Below are 23,848 nucleotides of genomic sequence, written 5' to 3'. Positions count from 1 at the left end.
TGTAACATGGAGCTGTAACACTGGTTTGTCTAAGAGCTATAACACAGTCTGTCCAAGACCCAAGAGCTGTGACGTGCCGAGGACTTTAATGTCCATCACTCCAAATCTTTATTGAGACGAGACAGAACCAAGGAGAATACACTTGCTGGACACTCAGGATGACCCTGATCTGTAGATTCCCCTAGAGCACAGCGATGTTACACAGAGGGACCTTCTAAGATACACCTCCTGCAACAGGCACTCTGGCCAGAGATTCTCTACCATTCTGAGGCTTCTGGCATGGTCTGAGGGCTCTAGACCCTGGAGAGGCCATCGGCTAGCACTTCTACCTCAGCAGCCAAGCATCCCCTTGGTGACACACTGCTAGGCCCGCAAATACACCTGCTTAAAGATTCATGCCCAAACACAGACACACAAAATCCACTGTAAATATTTACATTCTGAAGGTTTTATTTGTTATTGCTTAAGATGTGAGGTTCAGACATAGAAGACGGATTTATGGTTACCAAAGGGGAAGCAGGGAGGGATAAATTAAGAGGACTATCAGATTAACATACACACATTACTATATATAAAAATAGACAACCAACAAGGACCAACAATGGCACAGGGAGCTCTACTCAATATTTTGTGATAAACCTATAAGGGAAAGAATCTGAAAAGAATACACACACACACACACACACACACACACAGACATATATATGTAATATGTATGTGTGTGTGTGTATATATATATATATATGTGAATCATTGCCTTGTACACCTGAAACTAACACAGCACTGTATGTAAAGCAGCTATACCTTGATTTAAAAAAAAAAATCATGTGCTGCCCCTCCTCAAAAAAAATGTGGTTTTTTTTCCCCACCTCCAAGTCCTGGGTGCTATTAACAAGTATTTAACTCACCCACTGTTATTTTCTATTCTGCTAGTCTAAATCAATCAAAGGACCTTCACTTCACCAGTCCCACGGTGTAACATCCCATCAAGGTCTGTCATTCAGCAAAAGCTGGCTGTAGCTTGAATGCACCGCCTCCACCCCAAGCTCAACTTCCCCTTAGAAGAAGGAAGTGATGGGGTTGGAAGATAGCCCTAAAATGTGGTCATTGTTATTGTGAATCTTTCAATAGACCTTTACCTCTGTAAAGGTTTTGGGGTTCGGCTCACAAAGACCTGTGGGAAGGTCGGTGCTCCTGGTCCCCTTTCACTTTTATCTACGTCATGTGCTACCTCTTTACTAGAAACTGAAACTCATAAAGTGAAAACTACCCTCCAAAAAGAAGCCAGGATTCTTTAAAAACCAGAGACTGAAGGGGTTCTCTGTACTCATGTGATGATGAAGTTAAAATGAATCTGGATGACACTATCTCTGAGAACGCTCCTTGTCTGCGAGTTTTAAATGCATGTCCTCTGAAATTTCTTTAAACACTTTTCCCCTTTGACATTTTTTTATCTTCTATGTAAATAAATCAACTGTATATGGCAAAACATGCAAAGAAAAGGAGAATTACAGAACAACGGGGTAATATTAATTTCAAAATACAGAAAGCTAAAATAAAAATTAGCTTATTTTCAAAATGTTTAATATATTGCTAATTCTTTCAGGAAGAGTTTTATTTTCACTTTGGGATTAGGCTTAAAGTCCACAGTTTTGTTTCTTTAAAAAACAGTTACTGGCAAATGGGCTCAAAATACTTTCTGCCTCTAAAAATAAACACGTTTCTTTTGAACACTTCACTTTAAAGTTTTGGCTATTCCCAGGACAGAAGGGTCTAGTTAATCAGCAATTTTTAAGCGAAGGGAGCTCAGGCAGGTTACAGAAATTCTTTCGGGGAGCCCTGGGCCTATCCTCCATCCACACCATCCAGCAAATTACAGTACTTTGTTAGCTCCCAACAACAAAAGAGACCTACAGAGCCAGGAGGGTGGGAGTGAGGCAGTGGAGAGGTGGAGGGTGGGGGCGGGGTTGCTGGGGGACGGGGCAGAGGGGTGGAAGCGATGATCCAGGATAAAGCAACCCTCAGTACTAAAAGTAATTTTAAATGTTTTTGTCCTTTTGTATAAGAAAAAGATGGTTAAAAATTAAAAGGAACAAACCATTGGATGCTCTGAAGGATTGTTAACTAACAAATGCCATCTGTAATTAGAAAAAAAACAAGGAAGGGAGAGAAGGAAGCAAGTGAGCCAGGAGAGCAAAACTAACAGGAATATTACACCTTTCAAGCCTCGGAAAAGTTGAACTGTGTTGATCCTCCTGTTTAACATCCCTGAAACCAATAACCATCTAGAAAGTAGATACAAACTGGCCCACAAAAGAAACAAATAACCTAACATGTCCTTTAGTGTTGTGATCACTGGTGGCGGAGGAGGGAGTAGAGGTGGGGAAGGAGCCAAAAATCATAAACAACCCAGATAGGGCTTTTTTTTCCTATTTTTATTTTATATTGTAGTTAATTAACAATGTTGTGTTAGTTTCAGGTGTACAGTAAAGTGATAGTTATTTATACACACACACCTCTTTCTTTTTCAAATTCTTTTCCCATTTAGGTTATTACAGAGTATTGAGCAGAGTTCCCTGTGATATACAGCAGGTCCCTGTTAGCTATCTAACCCATAGTTTAAACAGAGAAAGTTCCAGAAAGAACTTCCTGAGCAACAGCCTCAGTTCTTCCATTTACTTTACAGTTTCTTTTATATCCTGTGGGCCACTCTGGTTCACTAAGGAAGCAAGCGTAACTTTCATTTTCCTGCTTTTGATTTAATAAAGAGGAAAAAAAAAAAAAAGAACTTTAGAATTTCCCATAAAGACTTTCCTCCCATGCTTTAGAGTTACAATAAGGTCAACCCTTTCGCCAGCATGACCATGGAAATGTGGGGAAATCAAGTCCATCTTCACAATCAGTGTTAAGAGAATGCCAAATCCACTCCAAATAATGGAACACGTTCATGTCTGCAGTCACAGGCAATGCCCTTGGTGTACTTGACATGAACCTGATTAGGGAATACTGAAAGATCCTTTTAAAATATGAACAACTATGTGTAATAGTTGGAAATAATATTGGAAAGACAAAGCCATGATAGGTTTTATGTGACTTCTTAAGTACAAATGTTAAAGAATGTGTTTATTAAATAGCAGTTTACCAAAAAAATTCAAAAGTAATATACAAATCAATAAGGAAAAGATAAACAACCTAACAGGAAAAGAAGCAAAACACCTGAACAGGTACGAGGGCATAAAAAAAAAAAAAAAAAAAACCTAACTATCCAAAAATGGATAAACTGTGACCTATTCATACATTAGGGTATTAAACACTGAAAATGAATAAATCAGCTACCCATATCAATGCAAATGCAGCTCACAAATATAAAGTTGAAAGAAAAAGAGCAACCTGTAGAAGAATGCATACAAATGGGTACTATGTATGGTATTAAAAACATTGCTTATGGGGGTCCATGATGGGCCTGATATTCGGCCAGTACACCTTGGCATGGCTAGATCTGTTGCCAGCATCCATTATGAGCGGCCATATCCACACACCCCAGTTTGTTAAATACTTTGAAAATCACCCTTACTATTCAAATATAATAAAGCTGTAAAGAAATGCATGAGACTGATAAACATCAAATTCAGGATAGCTGCTACCTCTGAGGAGGAAGAAGGGGTCACAACCATGTTAGTAACAATTTATTTCTTATGTAGTATGCTAAAACACTTAGGTACTTAATAGTATGGTGGTTTATACCTTTTCATAGGTTTTAAATAATAGATAATATAAATATTTTAATACACACACACACACATATCTATGCCAGCAAGAGCCAGGAATCTGGAGGTAGCATTTTTACTCCTTGTTCCGCCAGTTATCAGCTGTAGCTTGCCATCCCTGAATCTTGGATTGTCTTCTGTGAAATAAGAAGATTCAGGTATCATTCAGTCTAAAATTTAAAGTCAACGTGATGGGTGTTGAACTCCCTGGACTCTAGTAACAACCCATCACTTCTGTCACTGTACAAGTGACAAATCAGATATGAGACGAGATACTAACTCACTGTGGATAGCAGACACACATTTTAAAGTCACCCTAGGAACGGACTTGAATCCCATGACATTCTCTCTTTCACCATCCTTTGCGATGATGGTGAACCTTTGAGAGCTATCTGGTGGGGTTTAGGAGAGCGAACCAATGAATATCAGTAAACGGGTGGGGACAGTCTAACTGACCCGAGACAAAACATACTTTGTATTTAGTTGTGCTTATAGGTTATTTTATTGGAGAAGGAAATGGCTACCCACTCCAGTATTCTTGTCTGGAGAATTCCATAGACAGAGGAGCCTGGAGGGCTACTATCCACGGGGTCGCAAAGAATCAGGCACCACTGAGCAACCAACATACATACACACACATATGTGATTTTAAATAATCATGATATTCTTGAGGCAGAGAAACTAAGACCATTAGCATCAGAGTCTTATTCAAGAACGTAAAACTGTCTGAGATAAACCCAGGATTTGAACTCATAATTGGTATCTTAGGAAAGGTTCAGCTCTTACTTAACTTATGACTTCTCTATTATTTCTCATACCCTCAAGACTCATTTTAGAGAAGAGATCCCCTCTACTCTCTACAATCTGATTTTGACTAATTTACCAAGACTTATATGGTGCACAAAGCAAATAAACTAGCAAATCCTTCAATCATTCAGTAAATCACTGCAGATTTTAACATGTAGATCACAGATTCTGGTACATAAAAGTTAATTTAGAGAGTACTATGACCTAAAGAGTAAACGACATATCTTCTAATTACTTTAGGTAAGGAATCCGCCTGCAATGCAGGAGATGTGGCAGGAGCGACAGGTTCGATCCCTGGGTTAGGAAGATACCCTGGAGCATGAAACGGCAACCCACTCCAATATTCTTGCCTAGAAAATCCCAAGGACAGAGGAACCTGGCAGGCTACACAGTCCATGGGGTCTCAAAAGAGTCAGATACAACTTAGTGACTAAACAACAGCAACAAAGGGTTTTTCAGACCAGAATTTTAAGGAAATTGTTCTAGAGATATTTTTAATTCAAATCTTCCCCAACTTAGAGCTCCTGTCTGTCCTTTTTGAGTTTGTTTCCGTTGAACTCTTTACTTCTAAGGAACTATCCATTACTACTTTGGTAGAGTTCTAACAAAATACTAGACACCTAGTCTTACCTAACCAGCATTATGACTGGTTACTGGGAAAGTAAATGAGGAAACAAACAAAAAAAAAACTGAAAAATTAACTGTTGTGTGGTTTGGAAGCTGTTTTTTTCTAGGGTGTCAGCCAGCAGTGCCATTCTTCAACAGGTATTCATTTATTTAAAAGGTATTGAATCAAGCAACTAGAGAAATAGAGAGTGCCTTCAGTTCTTAGGGTGGCCAAGAGTCAGACTGAGCACACACACACACTTAGGCTGAAAAAGGGATTTGAGTTCTGAAGTAGATTTAGGAGGTTTTGGACAGCAGATCAATGAATACCAGTATAGCATCTACTAGAACCTAAAAGTGAGATCATTCCTTCTCCCAGGCTTCCCTCCTGACTCCCTACAGAGCTTGCAAACTAGTTTCCATTTCTAAACTCACAGAAGTTTCTCACCTGAAGAGAAACAACCGGAATTATTTGTTTCTGAATTTATCTACAGATACAGTTTTCAGTTCTGTGGGCACAATTTTAAGATCTGATATGAGGTTACATCATCTCAGGGAAAGAACAGAATGTACTTCTGTGTATACAAAATTATCTTTGTTGTTACTTATGTGTGCAGGGACTCCATTAGAAATTTGTCTGGCTTAAAAAAAAATCCTACTTCTGTCCATTTCTAAGGTTACTTTTTCTTCAGTATATCTTCTACATCATTAAAATATTTAGAAGTTATACACTTATGTGTGAAGAAAAACTTCCTGAAACATAAATAATCCTTCTGACCCTTTAACTCCAGTAACTCAGAGTACGAAAATCTTAAATTTTCTCTTCATGGAATTTCAGACTACAATTTTGAGATTTCTAAAGAAATATTTTTTCCTTCTCTCAAAGCCCTCCCTATGGAAAGATCTCTGACCAGTCCCCAGCCCCCAAAACTCATATAAACATAAAACATCCTCAAAACAGAATCCACCTAAGTAGTTTTCTCCCCATTGATGAACAACTGGAACACTCTCAAGAAAGTGTCTTGTGCATTTTACCGTATTTTCCTGAGTAGAACCAAAACTGGGACCAATGAAGAATCTTGAGAAATAGGACCACTGGGACAAAACAAAATTTTATGCAGCCCTTTGGTTGAAACTCTTCTAACTTATTTAGTTAAGAAGCTAAGAGAGGTAGTGAGATCTGTATCTGCTTAAAAAACACACCCCAGTATTTGTACATTCCTTCCAACAACCTACAGTGCAATAAAAGCGAAATGTAATGAGGTCTCCTTTGTCATAGCCTGAGAGTACGAACAGGTAAATTCTGCTTACATGGATGACCAAAATTGTAGGTCCTCTATTTGATAATGATAAAACAGTAGAAAGAAGAGCTAATATTTAGTTCTTCAGTTCAGTTCAGTCACTCAGTCATGTCCAACTCTTTGAGACCCCATGAATTGCAGCACGCCAGGCCTCCCTGTCCATCACCAACTCCCGGAGTTCACTCAAACTCACGTCCATCAAGTCCGTGATGCCATCTAGCCATCTCATCCTCTGTTGTCCCTTTCTCCTCCTGCCCCCAATCCCTCCCAGCATTAGAGTCTTTTCCAATGAGTCAGCTCTTCGTGTGAGGTGGCCAAAGTACTGGAGTTTCAGCTTTAGCATCAGTCCTTCCAAAGAACATGTTTTTGTGTCAAACATTTTACATGTACTGTGTCTTTAATCCTCACAAGATAGACACCATCTACTCCATTTAGGGGAACAGGGAGGATAAGCACCTTTCCTGAGAACACCAAGTTACTGGCAACTCTTGCTTGAACACAAATGTGCAGGCTCCAAACTCCATGTCCTTGAAATTCCTAACAGCCAATGAAGTGAAAAGTCGCTCAGTCGTGTCCGACTCCTTGCAATCTCATGGACTATACAGTCCACAGAATTCTCCAGGCCAGAATACTGGAGTGGGTAGCCTAACAGCCAAGATATACCAACCTATACTAACTTGGTCCGTGAGTTTTAAGAGAAATTTACCAGAACACATATTGTCTAAGCATTCAAAATATGAAGTAATTAAGAGATTAATATAGTGACTATAATGAGCTTATGTTAGTTTAAATTTGCAGTTCTCTGTCCTTTCTTCTCAAGTAAATAAATAAGATAAAACATGTTTTTGCCCAGTGTTGCAGTTAACTGGCAAACTTGTGTAATAAATTAACTAACAGAACTGGTTTAGCAACAAATGAGAAGCTCAAGTTCTGTAAATTCTAATCCTAGGTATGTCACTGATTTGAAAGGTAATCTGAGAGCATTTAACATAAATTACATTTGATGTTTATAGGGCTCTCAGAACACGGTCTAAAAGAAGAATCTGTATTTATGAAACTTCAATATAAACTCTGATACTAAATATCTGAGTGAAAAGGAAAAAGCTTAAAATCTAGTTATTTTGCCTAATTGCTGCCAAGGTTACAACTATTCATAAACATTTAAATAGGATAAACAAAGAACTGTCCACAGCGATTATCTCTAGGGACAGAGACAACAGAAATAGAAAGTGAAAATAACACGAAGGCGAACTTTTGCTTTTTAATGTGTGTGTGTTGTATGTGTGTAGCTGGATTTTTGCCATAAAGTTTTTAAGACATGCTCAAAGTCTTCCCAGTCTTAACTTTTATCTGCATTCATGATCTTGACCTCAGGATTACACGTTTTAAAGGTGGCAACATTAAGGAAAAGAGCATCATTCTCTGCCCTGGCTCATCCTCTCTAACCCAATATAACAAGGCTCATTTTATAAAGTTAAAACCCACTCGTAGCCAAACGTTTCCATTTTATCAGAAGCAAGGGAAAAAACAGTCTTGGAGGATTTCAACCTTCAAGCAGTTCTGAAAGGAAAGGAATATTAGAACTTGAGAAATATGGTTAATTATGAAACTCCCTCAACAGTCTTCGGGTAACAAATACTAACCACCTAATTAGAGGGCTGTTCTCTCCTTGTGCTAAAGAATATGTAATGAGAGTCTGAATGCAGAAATAATGAAAACTGCCGCAGAGGACAGTTCAATGCCTTCAGTACCCATTCACTCAATCTTTCTAGCCCCAGCTCTCCTCTTGCTCCAATGAACTTGAAGAAAATGACAAAAGTGAGAAATGCTTTGAAATTAGGGTTAATGTTTAAGCATTATAATATCAGGCCTCTTCTTGACCTTTATTTCTTCATCAATAAAAATGCTATTTGCTTTCAATGATGATTTGTGAAGATGCTCAGCATAAACCTGAGACACAGTAGGTGCGTAATAAATGTTAGTTTCCTTCTTTCAGAACTAAACTCCCAACTGCCAGCTCACTAATCTTTGAGCCCCAAAGGCCCTGCATTTAAACAGTCTTTAAAATAAAGATTGTCATTAAAGACAAATAAGGACAGACTGGATAAAGAAGATGTGGTGTGTGTGTGTGTGTCTATATGCATATATATATATAGTTTTAGTCAGCCATAACAGAGAAGGCGATGGCACCCCACTCCAGTACTCTTGCCTGGAGAATCCCATGGACGGAGGAGCCTGGTAGGCTGCAGTCCATGGGGTCGCTAAGAGTTGGACACAACTGAGCGGCTTCACTTTCACTTTTCAGTTTCATGCATTGGAGAAGGAACTGGCAACCCACTCCAGTGTTCTTGCCTGGAGAACCCCAGGGACGGCAGAGCCTGGTGGGCTGCTGTCTATGGGGTCTCACAGAGTCGGACACGACTGAAGCAACTTACCAGCAGTAGCGGCAGCAAACAGAATGAAATAATGCCATTTGCAACAAAATGAGATTATCATACTAAATGAAGCCAGACAGAGAAAGATAAGTATCGTACGATATCATTTATATGTAGAATATATTTTTCAAAAGATACAAATCAGCTTGTTTATTAAAAAACAGAGAGACTCACAGACAGAAAACAAACTTATGGTTGCCAAAGAGGAAGGGGGACAAATAAATTAGGAATTTGGGATTAGCATAGACACTCTATATAAAAATTCCTATACACTCTGTATGAATCACTATGCTATATACCTGAAATTAACAGGACACTGTAAATCAACTGTACCTCAACTTAAAAAAAGACCCAGTAGACCATCCTGCCACCAGACCATTGGTTTCCCCCATACCTTCTTCTATGGTGACTCTCTCTCAAGTAATAGCACCAGCATTCTTCTTGGCCTCAAATTTAGAATCCTCTCTCTTCCAGCTCCTTTTAATCCCCTCTGAGTTTGTTCTCTAAATTTCATCACTCATCTAGATTTCTAAAAACGTCATTTTAATTGGATTTCTTGCCTCTCCACTTCATTTTTCAGGCCATTATTGTGAAATAGAGCTCACACCATGTGCATGCTGTAGGTTCTCACTGACGAGAAGAATATGGTCCAAACGTTCCATGAGCACAATGCCCTGCAATCTAACCGCAAAGCATCTCTCCACACCTCTCCCACTACAACCTGCCACGAGCCCTGTGCTTCAGTTTGTGATACTTTTCAGCCTGCAATCTACTATCCTCCATTTTCCACCCATGAAAGCTCTACTCTGCACTCTAAACCCAGCTATATGCCCAGTTCAAATGTCAATATCCTATACAAAATTAGCCCTAACTTCCCCAAAGTGGGCATTAATGACCATAGCACTTTGCTAGCACTTCAGGTGGCACTTCTTTCATTCTGGATCATACTAGAATGACTTGTTTACAAGGCTATCTGTCCCAGTTCCTGCAAAAAGGGAGCCATGCCTGATTGCTGGTTGTCCTCTAACACCTGCCACTTGGCCCCTTGTTCACTGCACTCTTGAACTGAATGCAATAATTAGCACTTATTACCATGTGCTCTACAATGTTTGATCATCGGTGCTGTACTGTCCACTACATGTGTTGCCTCAGTAATATTCATAACACTCCCATGAGGTAGGTGCTATTTTGCCTTTTATTTTACAGATGAAGAAGCTCTACTCAGGGAGGTTTATAATTTGCCCAAAGTGACGATGTTAATATATGGCAAAGCAAGGATTTGAACCAGGGTCCATCTGACTTCAGAAGTTATATTCATCATTACACAATATCACAGACATTTCAAAAATTCACTTGTCCTTTAGTACTTCTGCACCCTGGAGTATTACTCAAGATGAAGACTCCAGTAAATTACATTTTATCCTGTCAGCATGTGGAGACCAATTTTGGTTCTGCTCTATTCCAGGGTCATAAACGAGCAGGTTCATAGTCTTCCAGATTAACTTCTTCTCTTTTCTTATACCCACCCTCATTTCCCTAAAAAAAACAGAAGAAAAATGATTTGGAATGCAGAGCCAGTAGGAGAATGAAATCATTCCTTCATGGTGGAACTCACCACATTAACAGTAAGCTTCTAAGGTTCAGCAAGCATATATAACCTGAAAGAATATGTTGAATCACTTCAAAACATACTTTCCCAACTCAAACCAGAAATCACCAGCTGTTGCTAAGAAAACACACAGCCAACTGTGAGACAATATGATGACTCATGAAAGGAGCAAGCTTACCTTCCAAGTCTCAGAAACCATCACGAACACAGTCTTGTAACCAAACCTTCAACCTGTGGTTATAGATTGAGAGTTTCCTTTTCACTTGGCTCAGAAGGAAATATAATCAGTTCTGGACTAAACACTATTTACAAAATTAATTATTACCCAACTTAGTCGGAACTTTCTATGATGAAAAAGAGTACAGAGACTACAAAGGTAACATACTTTCTTTTAAACAAAGGCCTATTAACAGGAGAAAGTTTTTTACTCAATGTCATCAAATGAGTAACTACAAAAGAAAGTCAAGCAAGAGATTGCTAGTTACCTATTTTGTCAACATACTAGCACAAATAATAAAACATGCCTTTAACTGATTTATAAATAGGCTATATAGTAAATCCTCTTGTTTTCTTTCTGAACCACTAACAATTTTTAACTAAAAGTTCCAGCGTGCATTCGTGCATTATTTTATCAAACAATCTCATCAAACATTGATTATAGCCTACCACAGTACTAACAACTTAGATGCATGAGTCGTTGCAGGGTTTTTTTTAGGTTTATTTGAGGGCATGGGGAACAATCCTGAACAGCTTTATTTATTTTGTTGCACTTTACACTTCATATAAAAATTATTTCTTACTAATCAGCATTTTTTTTTAAATGAAAATTAGCTAACTCCTACAGTGTGCTTGCTCAGTTGTATGTGACTTTGTGATACTATGGACTGTAGCCTGCCAGGTTCCTCTGGTCCATAGGCTTCTCCAGGCAAAAACACTGGAGTTGGTTGCCATGTCCTCCTCCAAGGGATCTTCCAAACCCAGGGATCAAACCTGCATCTCATGAGACTCCTGCACTAGCAGGTGGATTCTTTACCACTGAACAATCTGCTGCTGCTGCTGCTGCTGCTGCTGCTGCTGCTGCTGCGTCACTTCAGTCATGTCTGGCTCTGTGCAACCCCAAAGAGGGCAGCCCACCAGGCTCCCCTATCCCTGGGATTCTCCAGGCAAGAACACTGGAGTGGATTGCCATTTCCTTCTCCAATGCAGGAAAGTGAAAAGTGAAAGTGAAGTCACTGAGTAGTGTCCAACTCTCAGTGACCCCATGGACTGCAGCCTACCAGGCTCCTCCGTCCATGGGATTTTCCAGGCAAGAGTACTGGAGTGGGGTGCCATTGCCTTCTCCGACTGAACAACCTAGGAAGCCCCAAACTCCTACAGTCTGATCCATTAATTAACATATCACTCAAACCTGAAGAGCTCAGGTGTATTACAATCGGCTTTTCCTCAGAATACTACAATTAGTCCTCCAAAGTCAAAGCGGGAGAAAACAGGTAGTATATCTGTGTAAGTTAATTCTGTTCCCTTTCTCAAAACATGAACTATCTCATAGCCTGAGCTCTAACTAAACAGGTTATCTCTAACCTTGATAAGGAGACTGTGTGTAGTGCAAGCCAGAATCAAGATTGCCGGGAGAAATATCAATAACCTCAGATATGCAGATAACAGCACCCTAATGGCAGAAAGTGAAGAGCAACTGAAGAGCCTCTTGCTGAAAGTGAAAGAGGAGAGAAAAAAAGTTGGGTTAAAACTCAACATTCAAAAAACAAAGATCATGGCATCAGGTCTCATCACTTCATGGCAAATAGACGGGGAAACAATGGAAACAGTGACAGACTTTATTTTGGAGGGCTTCAAAATCACCAGACAGCATGTTAAAAAGCAGAGACATTACTTTGCTGACAAAGGTCTGTCTAGTCAAAGCTATGGTTTTTCCAGTAGTCGTGTATGGATGTGAGAGTTGGACCATAAAGAAAGCTGAGCACCAAAGAATGGATGCTTTTGCACTGTGGCATTGACGAAGACTCCTTGGACTGCAAGGAGATCCAACTAGTCCATCCTAAAGGAGATCAGTCCTGAGTATTCACTGGAAGGACCAATGCTAAAGCTCCAATACTTTGGCTACCTGATGCAAAGAACCAACTTGTTGGAAAAGACCCTGATGCTGGGAAAGATTGAAGGTGGGAGAAGGGGACGACAGAGGATGAGATGGTTGGATGGCATCACTGACTTGATGGACATGAGTTTGAGCAAGCTCCGGGAGTTGGTGATGGACAGGGAAGCCTGGTGTGCTGCAGTCCATGGGGTCGCAAAGAGTCAGACATGACTGAGTGACTCTACTGAATGTTTGCATAGGAGTTCATTTCACTATTATCTCTGCTTTTGAATATATTTAAAATTTTTCATAATAAAGTGTTCTAAAATCTAGTTTACTTTTGCTCCAGTGTCAGACAAAACTTTACCATTTTGGATCTCTGTTTTACCCACATAACAATTCATGTTTGACAGTCCATTAGTGTCAAAATAGTTCTTAAAGTACCACATGGTAAATATCACATTTCTAAATCATATTTGTAGAAACTAGGACCCAGGGAAAAAAAATCTCAGAGATCATCTAATCCTCTGTGCCAATGGTTCACAATCTTGTGCATGCATCAGAATCACTTGGAAGACTTGTTAAACACAGATCGCTGGGCCTCACCCTCTACATTTCCAAACCAATAGGTTTGATGCTATTGGTCCCTGGACCACACTTTGAGAACCACTGCTCTAAGCTTGCACCCATTGCCTAGTTCGTATCTCCATTGCAGTGGTCACCAATTACCACATTGGAATGCATGCTCCTGTGCTTATGGGCCCTTTTCTTAAAAGAGAGTTGGCTTTCAAAGGGTAGGAGACATAAATTTTCATCAATGTGCCAGAGCCCAGATTCAACAAACATTTACAAAGTAAGTTAATTTGCTGGATGAATTAAGTTTTCCCACTCATTTATAGCTGAGTGTTTGTCAATGTATTAACCTTCAAAATATGAGTACATTTACACATACCCAGATGGAGAGGGTATCCACTCCATCCTCACTGATAAAGGAAGACTAAAAATTACCTAAAACCAGAGCAACAAATAGCAAATTTTGGCGAGTTCTAAGAACTACATCTCAGATTGGAGTTTTCAATCAAATATGGACACTGACAAGCAGAAGCTTCAGGGTCACTTTGCCAAATATGTTACTCTGACCCAAGCAGCTATAACCAAGTGCTTTTTACCTCATATACCATTGGAACAAAGAAATGCTTTGAAAGTTTCTCAGGGTCTGAATAATGTCAGCATGGGAGGACTCACTCCTGAAATTTCCCTTTTTCTACTGTTGCCGTAAGAAAAGAAAAGACAGCACACTCATCAATACCTGCACAGAGATCTCCAAGTCCAGGTGTTCTTAATCTTCTAAGACCCCACAGTGTCCTGAAGTATCTATTACAACAATGATCAGCTCAATGACAACTCAGTAATTGAGTTTAAGAAAATGAACTATGCTCTGATTTCTAAATTTCACTACTACTTTAATGTTTACACTAAAATTACAAGTTAGAATATATACATATTCATAAAGATGAATCCAATAAACTCAATATGTATAATTTATTTATTTTCACATGATGATAGCAAAATAAAGAATATAACCTGTGTAAAACATGGGTAATATATGATGTTTGGGGTTTTAGATTCCTTTAAAAAATAATTGACTGTTCAAACAAAAAACAGTAATGTAATGTGGGATCAATAAAAGACAAAAAGTTAAATGTATGACAATATCACATAGGTTAACATAGAGAAATGGGAATTAACTATTACAAGGCTCTCATGAGGTACATGACTGTAAATGGGGTGGTATAATATAACACCTGAAGGTAAACTGTGATAAGTTTATCAACCCAAAGCAAACACTAAAATAACAAAATAAAGAATGATAGCTAGGGAATTCCCTGGCACTCCAGGGGTTAGGACTCCACTCTTTCACTGCTGAGGGCATTGGTTCAATCCCTGGTCAGGGAACTAAGATTCCCAAGAGTCAAAGTGAAAAAAAAAAAAAAAAAAGGACTGTTAGCTAATAAGCAAAAAAAAAATAAATAAATAATAATGATAATGAATTCAATTAATCCAAAGACAGAGAAAGAGAAAAAAGGAAATAAAGATAAGAAAAACATGTAACAAAAACAAAATTATACATTTAAAGTGAACTATAATCAATAATCACTTTAAATATAAATGGTCTAAATACCAGAATTAAAAGTCAGAGATTGTCACATGGAGAAGCATAACTCTCCACTCCTTAAATGTGGGCTACACATAGTAACTTCCATCTCAAAAAGTACAGGACAGAATGCAGAGAAAAGAGCAACTTTATGGCAGGGAAACCTGACAAGCACTACCTCAGCTAAAGTAATCAAGTAACCTTGAATAATAATGAATAATGATGCTATGTTGATGGTATGCTCTCTTGACATGGAATAATCAGAATAAATATTGTGTTCAAGCACATACAAAACATCCTTTTCAAGCACAAAGAAAAGAAATAATAATAAAGATCAGAGTGAAAATCAATTAAATAGAAGATAGAAAATATAAAGAAAACTAATAGCCGAAACATTGAGAAGGTCAATAAAATAGCCTTTGGTTTCTTTACCTTGACACTACTGACGTTTTGGCTGAATGAGTCTTTGTTGAGATGATCTGTCCTGTTCACTGCAGATCTTTAGCAGTATCCCTGGCCTTGACCCACTAGATGCCAATAGCAAGTGCCCGCCCACCCCTACCCCAAGACATTGTCTCCAGACATTATCTCATCTCCAAAACCTGTCAAGTGTTCCAGGGGCAGTAGTACACTTCAACCCATATTCCACTCCATAAAATTTATGGCTTTATATTCTTTTATAGTTTTTCTACAAGTTTTATAACTCTTAGGAAAAAAATCTTTGTGATCTTGAGCGAGGCAAAGATTAGGTATACCACCAAAACTGTAATATCATAAAAGAATTGATAAATCAGACTTTATTAAAACTTCTGATCATAGATTTGTTAAGAGAATATAAGATGAGCTACAGATTGAAAGGAAATATTTGTAAATCACATATCTGATACAGAGTTTGTATCCAGAATATATAAAAAACTCAAAACTCAATAAGGAAGCAACCAATCCAACGAAGAATGAACAAAAGAATGCCAACAGAAACTTCAGTGAAAAAAAAGATATAATATGGATGGTAAATACGCACATCGTTAGTCATCAGGGAAATGCAAATTAAAACACAATGAGATACCACTACACATCTAATAGAATGGCGATGACAGCTTAACCATGTCAAGTGCTGGCAAGGATGCACAGCAACTGGAACCCTCACACACTACTTTGGGAATGTCTGGGAAAGTATGGAAGTTTCTTTACAAGTTAAACATACGCCTACCATATGATCAAGCCGTTCTACTCCTAGACATTTACCCAGGGAAAATGAAAGCAGATGTCCATATAAAGACTGAATATAATGTGTTTACAGCAGCTTTATTTTTAACATCCAAAAAGTAGCAAAAAAAAAAAAATGTTTATCAATGGGTGAATGGACAAATAAACTAGTGTATATTCATACAGCAGAACACCATTCAGCAATAAAAAGTAATCAACTACTGATACACAGAACAACATAGATGAATCTCAAAACAATTATACTAAGTGAAAGAACCCAGACAAAAGAGAAAACATATTATATGGTTAAATGCAAATAAAACTCTGAAAATACAAACTAATCCATAGAGTCAGAGCTATCACTGGTTGGGAAAGAAGGTAACAGGGTATAGGAAGGGACCAAAGGGAAAGATGATTCATAGGTCTACAAATAAGTAAAAAACTTATCAAATTTAACACTAAATTTATGCAGCTTACTGTATGTCAATTATACTCAATGAAACTGTTTTTAAAATTATTACACAAAAAACAGAAAGGACAGAGTTTAAGATAACAATCAAAACAGTACTTAACCTGCAACTTCCCAAAAATTACAAGCTTTAAACATAACTGATTTTACACTATTGCAGACACAATTCTTAATTTGGTGAAAGTAGGAATGGGGGCCGGAGAAGGTGATGGCACCCCAGCCAGTATTCTTGCCTGGACAATCCCATGGACGGAGGAGCCTGGTAGGCTGCAGTCCATGGGGTCGGGAAGAGTTAGACACGACTGAGCGACTTCACTTTCACTTTTCACTTTCATGCATTGGAGAAGGAAATGGTAGCCCACTCCAGTGTTCTTGCCTGGAGAATCCCAGGGACGGGGGAGCCTAGTGGGCTGCCGTCTATGGGGTCGCACAGAGTCGGACACGACTGAAGCGACTTAGCAGCAGCAGCAGCAGCAGCAGGAGGAATGGGGGCACATAACCCAGGTCATTGGAAAATGCAAAAGCAAAAACAGCAACACAACAGTGAGCACACAGTAAAGTCGTGAAGAATGGGCTATACGTTTGAATGATATTAAGATTATTTCTTAATTATAGCGAATCTGAAACATTTCATAATTATAAAAAAGGAAAAATAACTTCATTTTTTTTCCAATTTGTCTTGTCCCATTCCTAGGCAGAATTGGATGCTTTCCTCCTCCCAGGGTCCCTGGGAATACATCTTTTCTAGCACTGCCATATGTGTATTGCAACGGCTTGTCTTCACTAGACAAACAGTTCTATCAGAATACAGAATACAAAAGACAGAATACTATGTCTTTTGATGCTGGCGTAGTGGCTAAATGGGGCTTCCCAGGTGGTACTAGTGGTAAAGAATCTGCCTGCCAATGCAGGAGATGCAAGACACGCGGGTTAGATCCCCGGGTCAAGAAGATCCCCTGGAGAAGGAAATGACAACCCACTCCAGGATTCTTGCCTGGAAAATTCCATGGAAAGAGAAACTTGGCAGGCTACAATCCAGACGGAGCGCGTGCATGCACGCACACAAGCACACACACATATACATGGTGGTTAAATATAAGCGGGATCTGAGAACCTGTTTTCCTATCTATCCTAGGCTGTGCCATTCAGCTACTGGGTAGCCTCTGAAAGTTCCTTCAATTGTATTAGCTATAACATAGGGCCAATAGGGTATATATGAGAATTCACTGTGAATGTATCCAAACCTTCGCCAATGAGGCCTTGCGTGACCTGTCATCTGATTGCTGCTATTGTTGCTGTTCAGGCACTAAGCCGTGTCCCATTCTTTGCGACCCCACAGATTGCAGCACGCTAGGCTTCCCTGTCCTTCACTATCGAGTTTGCTCAAATTCATGTCCATTGAGTCAGTGATGCCATCCAACCATCTCAACCTCTGCCATCATTTGATTACCATTCTTTTTCCCTTGAGTTCTCTCCCTGCAATTGACAGTGCTCAGCCTCAAGACCTTCTCTCAGGTCCAGTCAATCCATGCACCACCAAACTCTTTCCCGACTCTTCTTCCATGCCTCTCTCCTCTCCTCACCTCCTCACCCACAATACACTTACATGCTACTTGTCTCAGCTTACATGTCACCTTCAAGGAGAAGACTTCTTACTATTCACTTAGGAACTCTTGGTTACTCTGTGTCTCAGCACCCTGTGGTTTTCTTATTTCTACCGAACAAATAGTTTGAGTCCCTACTGTGTGCCAGGTGCTGACTCTGAGGATGCAGCAGGGAATACAATAGCTCTGAGGAGGTGTGCAATCTAGTGGGGTAAGACAGAACATAAGCAGAGAAATAAAATACAGAGTATGTTAGTTAGATGATGATATGGAGCGGGGGAAATGTATGTTAGTTAGATGATGAAATGGAGGGGGGGAAATCAGTTATGAAAGGAGAGTAAGGGAGTTACAAGTGGGCTATGATTTTAAATCTGGGGTTCAGTGAAGGTTCATAATATAACTGAGTAAAGAAGTGAGGGAGATCAGAGAAAGAACCATATAGGTATGGCGGGGCATTCCAGGCAGAGGAAACAGCAAGTGTGACAGCCCACAGATAGCTAGGAAGCGAGTTTGGCTATAGAAGTATGAGGGAAAAGAAGAACAGCAGACAAAATCAAGGAGACAGGACTGGGCGGGGAGGGTCACATGGGGTAAACACCGAGGCCACTGACCAGCCTTTGCCTTTCACTCAGGGAGACTGAGGCCACTGGAGGGTTTTACACAGAAGAGAAGTGGTGTGATCTGATTTACATTTTAAAAACTACTATTAGTTTCGTGATGCCTTTTATGTTCTGCCTATCCTCCCCACCAACTAAGATAAAGGCGGGAACCACAGCTGTCCTGTGCATTGTTATAACTCCAGTACCTACCACAATACACTGAAAGCACTCAATAAATACTTATTGGATGGATGAGGTAATCTGTGTGAAGCATTTACTGGTACAAAATCAGTATTCCATAAATGGTTAGTATTATTTGAAACTCCAGAGTCCAGTACAGTGGCTGGCACAGGTAAGCATTCATTTGAGTAAATGAAAGGATAATTTTGTGAAACTACTGAAAGTTTATAGCTAAAGCATATGAGTAATGACAAATGAAGTAACTGCCTTTAATACCATCCCTTACTTATCAAGACCTGACCCTGGTTTTGAGCTTTATATTAAACTCTGATATACTATTAAGGGCATGACCCAAGAATAATCCCACTCTGACTCAGTTCTTTAAGCATACTGCAATATCCTGCAAACACACTTAGGACGAACGCACTGAAATGCTTGTAAAACTTCTAACTGGGTAAACTTATTCAAATGATTAAAAAAACAAAAACAATCAACGTACAAGTTAGAGCCAAGGTTAAGCTGGTTTGATTTTGATTTTTGTGACTTCAAATAGAGCTCGTGAACTTAAATATATGGACAGAAAACTCAGGATTTACATTTTTTGCTTATTTTGACATCTCCAGAATCTTCACCACGGGGGGGGGGGGGGGGGGGGGACTTAATGAGGATTACACCTGTTCTCTTCTCCCTCGGGTGCTTCCGGGGGTGGGGGGTGTAATGGCACAGCTAAGGCCAATCAGTTAATTATCTCAAGAAGAGTCCGGGAGAGTCTCAAGAGACTTTTCCAGAAAGGAAAGGTAAGGAAAGAAAGAGTCATGCATTAAAGTATAAAAACACACCAAATTTTCCATCTCATAAAAGGTTAACACTCACCCCGATGATGTTTACAACGGCTCAAGGGCAAGGACCTGAGTGGTGAACGGGCCAGGTGTGGTTCGGGTGTTTAACCCCAACCCTAAAAGTGGTCGAACTCATCCTAGCACAACCACAAAATATCTGCAAGGAGTTCTTCGAAGCGCTGGAACTTTTAGAAAAGCAGGTGAAAGCTGTTTGAAATCAAACTTTAAAAAAAAAAAAAAAAAAGGCGATGCCAAAGTTTAGAGCGGCTGGAAAGAACCTCCTGGCTTTGGCTCTGACTTGCCGGTGCATGTACACAATTGTGCCTGCTGGCATCTCGCTCAGACGCTCCCTTTCACTAGGGAAGGGGAAAATAATAACTTTCGGAAATAACAGGCTCCCACAAAGGCAAAGGTTACACAGGACTCCTCAACCTCCATCAAAAAGGGTGGTTAACGTTGTTTGGAATAGCACTGATTTCACACAAGTCTCCCCTCACTCTTTTTTTTAACAGAAGAAAAACAACCTCAGAAGGAGAAGGTGCTACAGTCAGACGCGCAAGGCAATTGCAGACAACAAAGACCCCAGGCAATCTTTTCGGAATATACAAGCCGAGCCGTTCGAGCGGCCCACGCCGCGGAGGCGCTCGGCCGCCGCGGTTCCTCGAGTGCGGGGGCCGGCGGATCCCCGCCCGCCAGTCTTGGGGGACCCTGGGCGAGCCTCGCGCCGCCCCCCTATCTGGCAATCTCCGCGCCGCTGCTCTCTGCCTTCTAGCTCACGCTGCGTTCAAAATCTTTCCCGCCCAAGCGTGACGCGAGGAACGAAAACAATCAGCCGACTGCTAGGTCCCCCGGCCTGGGCCCGACGGGGGCGGCGGGTGGATCCGGGCCGAGCCCCCCGCGCAGCCCCTTTCCCAGGCGGGCGGACCGGCGGGCTGGGGACCGGAGGTGACACAAAGAAGCCGGAGAGACAAACGCCACCCGCTGGCGCTCGCTCCAATCCCCGGAGCGCCCCGCCCGCTGACAAGTTTGCGGCGCCCTCCACGCACCCCGCTCTTCCCAGCCGGGCAAAGTTTCCCGGGGCCCGGTTCGGACCCCCGCAGTGGGTCGGGTCCCGTCTCTTGCCGCCCCCTCCCTCAGCTCAGGCACCTGGCTCTCCCTGGCCCCCGCCCCTTTCCCTCCCTCCCGTTCTTCCTCCCTCTTCGCCCCAGTCCGCTCCCTCTGGGGCGCACCGGGGTGCGGGGGCCCCGCCGCCGCCGCCCCCGCGCTCACCCGCTGCCGGCCCGGAGAGGGCGCGGGCTGCGGCCAGCCCGGGTCAGCGCCCCGCTCGCCCTGCTCCTTCGATCGCGCCTTTTGCTCGGTCTCCCGCTCGCTTCTTTGGTCCAGCGGAAGGCTCGGGGCGCAGCAGAGCGCGCTCGGCTCCTTGGCGCTCGGAAAGCTGCAAACCACGCCCCGCGCCTTCCCCGCCCGCCGCCGAGTCCCGCTCTCGCCGCTCGGTGGCCAGTGTCGAGCCCGCCCGCGAGCGCCGGAGGAGGAGCAGCCACCTCCCCCCGCACGCCCTGCCGCAGCCCAGGACTGGCAACTTTCCTTCCACGTTCTGGAACATCAGAGTGGCTCTGAGGGACACGCTAACTCAGAATGCAGGTTCACCACCACCGAGGGTGGGGAGAACGTCACACACTCCCTCAGATAAGCTTTTCGGGTCGATTTCAGCTAGAAACTTCTCTAACATTCTAGGACTCCTAGGTCTTGGAAGTGGAAGTAAGGAAAGCAGATCTGCGAATTAGCTACCAGACCTTGATCAAATCCGTAAACGTTTATGGACCCTTTGTAAAACGAGAAATTTGGATTAGATGGCCTTTAAGATCTGGTTCAGTTATTTCCTATAGCGTGGTCCAGACCTCAGTGTCACCTGGCGGGAAGATGAGGCGCTTGTTTTTAATGCAGAATGCAGGGTCCCTCCTTCCTGGAAGCTGGGGAGTGGAGAACAGCCTCAACCTTACACCGAAACATAACTCTCAGGTCTGATACTCAGTCGACACTGAATCCTCAGGAATCCAAACTGCAAGTGTCAGTTTAATTTTCCAGCAAATTACTCAATGCCTTTGGACTCAGGATGATGTCAGTTGACTCCCACTTACCTCCTGTGCTGCTGTTATAGTATTATTACTAAGGCACTGGAGGTCCTAAATGAAAGGTATTGTATCAACTCCCTATCATCACACGAAGAAGCAGTGACTTTAAAGTATTTCTCTACCTAGAGTTTGTGTTGCAAATTTATTTTTTTATAAGAAGTCCAAGTTCATATGTATTATATGGTTTGGATTACTTGCTTGGATTATTTAGTTAAATTTGGTGCTTATGACCCAAACTAAATGGTAAGAAGCAGAGATTAAGAGGTTTGATAATGCATTCAGTTAACATGGAAAAAATTAGCTGAAAATCGCACCCACAATTTGGGACAGTTATTTCAAACAGCTGTACCTCTGTAGCAGGGTGATTTGGGTAAGTTATTTTTAAAGCACATTATTTTGATAATAGCTTAACTCTTAAAAAAAAAAAAACGGCATACTACCAATTTACTGCACAATCTACAGCACACTACCAATCCTTGTATTCCAAGATAATAGTTCTGATAGTATCACTTCTCTTCTTGGACTATATAGGTCTGCATTATTTATCATTAACGCCTTGGTTCACAGCAGTGGTCTATATAACAAGAAGATTTTTTTTGTCCTGGTGTATCTTTCCTGTAGCATCATTTTGCCTGATGTAATACATGCAAATCCACCTTGGGGTGGAGCAGGTCTCCAGGATTAATGAAATTGTCCACAAAGCATTGTCTGCTATTTTCCTTCTCTCTTCTATTCAATTTGTTTCTATTTTATGTTGATTGCTTCTTTTATAATAAATGCTGCAAAATCATCACAGAAACAGTCTCTGGGGAAGATAACTTCATTATTGTTCCCTTCCAGGCATCTAGATTAAAAGTCCTCAAAGTGAAAGGACTGTTGTTCCATATTCCATACTGTATCCAGTGCACTTAAAATAATCCAGAATAAAGTGTCTCAAAATGTTTTCAGAGATGCGTTTGAACTGTGGTGTTGGAGAAGACTCTTGAGGGTCCCTTGGACTGCAAGGAGATCCAACCAGTCCATTCTGAAGGAGATCAACCCTGGGATTTCTTTGGAAGGAATGATGCTAAAGCTGAAGCTCCAGTACTTTGGACACCTCATGTGAAGAGTTGACTCATTGGAAAAGACTGATGCTGGGAGAGATTGGGGGCAGGAGGAGAAGGGGACGACCCAGGATGAGATGGCTGGATGGCATCACGGACTCGATGGACGTGAGTCTGAGTGAATTCCAGGAGATGGTGACGGACAGGGAGGCCTGGCGTGCTGCGATTCGTGGGGTCTCAAAGAGTCGGACACGACTGAGCAACTGAACTGAACTGAACCCCCAATTAGAGCCTTTTATTACCTGTAGCATCTCCTAGCCATGCCAATTTAGATATTAATATATACTTTTAAATCCACAAATTAGACTAAGGGCAAGAGCACTGAGACAGGTCCTCCACATTTTGAAACAAAAATAAAATGTAATGCTAAGCCATACAGAGACACACCTGGCTCTTTTGAAATATAATACTAGGTGTGTGAACGGATGGCTCGTATGCTTATATCTCTGACTGGCAGAATAAGGGCTGCCATGAACCCAGCTATGCCCACATTCTCCCATGCACCAAAACACAGATACCGTACAATAACACAGCATGATGTCATGTCATGTGTCTTAGCTATTATTTACATCAGGCCTTAATATTTATAGCAAAAGATCCACCCACCTCAACAGCCGCCTGAGAGACTTTGCTAGCTCCAACTGTGGGAAGCACAGGTTTTGCAAATTGATCAAACAAAGCACATCTGTGACTAGGCACACAAACATGCTGTGGCATGTGGTGAGAACTACTGAGGCAGACATTCAAAATATGCTGGCACATTGAACAGAGCAAGACAGAAAACTTGATCTGAGGCATTCAGGTGAGTTGGACATCCTGATGCCATTAAAGGAACTAGTCACCTCTGTCTAAGTTAGGCAGCGACTCCTCTTTGAAGGAGAGTTATTGTTTACATTTTGCACCCCACACTAGACTGTGAGTCCCTTGTCTTTGCATCCAGAGTG

The 23,848-nt window shown here is 41.1% G+C and overlaps 1 protein-coding gene across 8 annotated transcripts in view; it reads right to left on the bottom strand.

Moving 5' to 3' along the window:
* Positions 1-21,106, bottom strand: part of SYNE2 (spectrin repeat containing nuclear envelope protein 2) — a 323,976-nt gene extending 302,870 nt beyond the window's left edge. For 7 of the 8 annotated variants that reach the window (XM_042252596.1, XM_015097110.3, XM_042252598.1 and 4 more), the window contains exon 1: positions 20,939-21,106. The gene's annotated coding sequence lies outside the window, so the exon portion shown is untranslated. Of the gene's footprint in view, positions 1-908; positions 10,453-20,938 lie in introns of all 8 variants that reach the window. The other variant, XM_060418145.1, reaches the window with a different exon arrangement.
* Positions 21,107-23,848: the final 2,742 nt, after the last annotated feature.

This window comes from Ovis aries, chromosome 7 (genome assembly GCF_016772045.2).
Source record: "Ovis aries strain OAR_USU_Benz2616 breed Rambouillet chromosome 7, ARS-UI_Ramb_v3.0, whole genome shotgun sequence".
NCBI lineage: Eukaryota > Metazoa > Chordata > Mammalia > Artiodactyla > Bovidae > Ovis > Ovis aries.
The sequence above is the reverse complement of the archived record's forward strand: the minus strand, read 5'-3'. Positions and strand labels throughout refer to the sequence as shown.